The sequence below is a fragment of the Pteropus vampyrus genome, unplaced genomic scaffold (assembly GCF_000151845.1).
Source record: "Pteropus vampyrus isolate Shadow unplaced genomic scaffold, Pvam_2.0 Scaffold29, whole genome shotgun sequence".
Classification (NCBI taxonomy): domain Eukaryota; kingdom Metazoa; phylum Chordata; class Mammalia; order Chiroptera; family Pteropodidae; genus Pteropus; species Pteropus vampyrus.
The window spans coordinates 519,613-523,371 of NW_011888810.1; the positions used below are offsets into that span (position 1 = coordinate 519,613).

The following is a 3,759-nucleotide window of genomic DNA, read 5'->3' on the forward strand; positions in this document are numbered from 1 at the left end:
CTTGTACTAAAGTCAAACTGCAATGCAGTCACTTTTAATGTTTATAGTTATTATTAAGTCAATTACTATTGTCAGGTATTTACTCTGTTCCAATCACTGTGTTAATATCCACATGTGGTTGTACATGTTGTGCACGGGTGTATGTGTGTGTATGTGTGTGTATGTGTACCCATTTCTACCTATCTATAAACATTTAATCTATACAATAGCCTTTGAATGGAGATATTATCATCATCATTTTATAGATGAGGCAATCAAGGCTCAGAAAGGTGAAGTAATTTGTTTAAGGTTACACAGCTGTGATCAACTGAGGTGGGATTAACAATCAGAGGTGCTCCATTCCAAAGCCTGGGCGACCAGCCATCACTTTATTCTGCCTGCTTTTTATGGATAGGGACCACATCATATTTATGACTGTACTTCTAATGCTTAGCTTACTGCTTAGGGTAGAAACTAAATTGATGGTTTGTTGAATGTTTGGACAAACATATTAATGAAGGAAGGAAGTCGAGGTGATGTAAACATAGCAAGCAATTTTCACTACTTATTTTGAAATTCTTCCTGTTGGTAGAATATAATAACCAATTATATGTGAGGGTCCATCATTTCTCACACAGCCATGTGGATGAACTAAAAAATAAATCCTGATAATCTAACATTGATGGTGATCCCATTTCTCTTGCTAGTGATGGGGTTAGGGTAGACATTTAACCCGGTCTGGTCAATGAGGCAGAGGGCACATGTGCTGAAAATGAAGGCTTCTAGGAAAGTCCTGACACAAGAGACACAAAGGAAGAAAAAGCTCTTTTCTTTCACCTTAAGCTGCCGTGCTTGCCTGTGACCTGTGGCTGTGCAGCTGTCCTGCACACACGAAGAGAGAACCTGAGAAGAATCCAGCAGACTAGGAATGACAAAGCAGAGAGATAAACAGAACCCGATCCTTGATGTTGGTAAGATGGTGAATTATCCATACCTGGAACTTCCCTCCATCGCCAGGCTTTGTTTTGTGAGATGATACATTTTCTTCATTGTTTATAAGAGTTTGGTTGGGATTTTCTGTTACTTGTTTCCAAAGTCATTCTGTTTAAACAAAGAATGCAGGTCCTGGCTGCACTTTAGAGTTTCACTAGCTCTTACCTCCCCAAATCCCTGATGCTGAGGAGGAAAGTGAGGCTAGAAATACTAGCAGAGAAAGACATTTAAGTAGACAATGAGAACTGGTGCCACGACGATCAAGTGTGAACAACTGCTGGCAGTTGCAACCAGAGCATGAACAGAGAAAGGAAAACTGGCAGAAGGCTCAGCTGAGAGGCAGAGGTGCCTGTATGTCACGAAGGTTACGAAGAGACGCCTCTACTTGAGACCAGAAATGGTAAGTAAAGAGTGAGAAGCGCTTTGAGATGGGTGAGATGAGAGGACTTGAGGAGAGAGTGTACCTCATCAGCTGCCACGGATGAGGTGAAAGGCAACCACAGTCTGTGATGTTTGTGGTGCTGTGGACTTGAACTTCCACATGAGAGTAACTGGCTTACTGCCCGCTATATAATTTCCCCTTATTTAGGCTTCTTCACTTTGAGTTAAGAGGCTTGGTAAAAAGCAAAGTCTGCCTTTCCAGTCTTTTAGGTGTTTCCAGGAGTGTCAAGAGGAGAGATCATGCCAGCAGAAGCCAATCTCTGGGAAGGGAGTGACCGGGGAACATGTAGATGAACACACTGACATGGCCATTGTAATCAGACTATGGAGCTGCCATTAAGTGATGCATTCAATTTAAAAAATATTCTATATTATGGCCAAACCATAGCCTGAAGATTGCATTTGAAGGGGACTATTTTTCCACACCCAACTATCTAGTGGAGAGTGTCTAAGAAGGAGTAAAGACCCTTCACATGAGGAATGTTTAAAGAATCTGACCTCAAATATCTATGATTCATAATATAGAATGGCCGGTAGATCTGTTTTCTCAAGAGCGAAGAACCAGGAGGAAATAGATATTTTCTAAAAGGCTGATTCGAGCTCAGTACAATGCAGTTTCCTAATAGCCTGATCTTCTGAAAATGAAAGGTTGCTGTTACGTACTCACTGATCATTGGAAATGCTCTAAATGTTTCCAAAGAAAATGGTCAACCACCCTGAGCAAGAGAATGCTATATTCAGAAAGTTGAAATAGTTAATTTCTGTAATTATGTCCCACCTGAGACTTTATGTAAACGTCTATACCACAGAATTCATAGGAACACATGCTAAGTCTCTTTAGGCGACACGGCTTCTGTTTTTCTGGTGTAATCATACTCAGTTCACCCATCTTTTCCCTCTTTAGTTAGCTATGTTTATTTGTTATGACATATTCATTTATTTAACAAAATGTTATTGCATATCAGGCAGTATGCCAAGAGATAAGACTACCAAGTTTAAAAGAATGTACCTCTATTTTCTACTACTCACTCAGTCTTAGGACAAACAACAGTATCAATTTGGCTGATTGGTTTGAGATATAATTACACTAAAGCCTAATGAACTTAGACTGTTAATTAGCAAAAATTTTACTCAATAGATAGTCCAAGTAAGCAACATAAAAGCGATGGGAGGAGGCTTTTAAAACCCCCTATCGAAAATCACCCCGAATATTTTAGAAACATCTGCAAAAGAAAACCTGTTGATATTTTTGAGTTATTCCAGTTCTTTTTTAATAGTCCAGCTCATGAATTTTTTTAGGAAACCTTTCCCATTAAATATTATGATTTTTTTCATCTTTATTTATACTTTTTCCTGCTTCAGATTTCTTTTTAAAATTTTGATAGTTCTTCCTGAGGTAAAGATAGTGCACTCCTGTGAGAACATTTCCCAGGGTCTTCAAGACAATCTAGGTCTTTTAACGTGCAAAACATGTTCATACTTCCCAATGGCTCATGGTATAATTAGAAAAACTCCAGGCTCTTCACCTGGACCATACAATATTTGAAAGAAAGTGAAATGTTCTCTTTTCAAACAAAATGCCTTCCCCAAGTCTACTTTTATGGACAAGCATTTCAGGAGAGACCACACAAGGAGAGGTTCCTCCAGCTCTCAGAGTCTCCCTGCACATCTGATTATGGCACAGCCGTGCAGACTTAATGCCCTCTTCCTCGTGGGTAAATCAGAGAGATGGAGGCTTGTTACCCACCATGAGGTCTGGGGAAATTACACTTAGAGGAGGTCTGAAGCTAAATCTCACACCCAGGTCTCCAGGGGTGCCTTGTGTTACCCCATTATACTCAGTATATACCACTGAATATTAAGAGAATAAGCCAGTGTGTGTCTTCCACTTGGATATTTCAGGAAACTCCATGGCTATTAAACACTTGGTAACTTCTCACCGTGCCAGCATAAAGACAGCTGCACCAGGTAACCTCAGATGCAAAGCCTTTCCACATGTTACCGTTAAATTAAAATCTGGTATGTTGGAGTACGTCCAGAACAGGACAGAACAAATGTGATTAGCAAAGGGGAAATTTGCACATTTGTTATGAGGTTTATAGATTTCTGTTTGAGTGCCTCTACCTACCCCCACCTTTTCTTGCCAGAAAGATGTAAGTGGCTATCTTTCAAAGCTCTAGCAAAGAAGGCAGCCTGTGTTGGAACTAGACAGATCTGGGTCCAAGTTTTGGCCCTGCTACTGTCAGCTTTCTGACCCTGTGACTATTACTTAACTTTCTGTCATCCATAAAATGAGAAAAATAGAGAACATCGCCATCGTCATTCAGGTTTATTGCAGGGTTTCCA

The 3,759-nt window shown here is 40.0% G+C and overlaps 1 protein-coding gene across 3 annotated transcripts in view; it reads right to left on the reverse strand.

The window, feature by feature from the left end:
• Positions 1-3,759, reverse strand: part of CDH13 (cadherin 13) — a 985,836-nt gene that overhangs the window by 418,172 nt on the left and 563,905 nt on the right. The gene's annotated exons all lie outside the window — the stretch shown is intronic.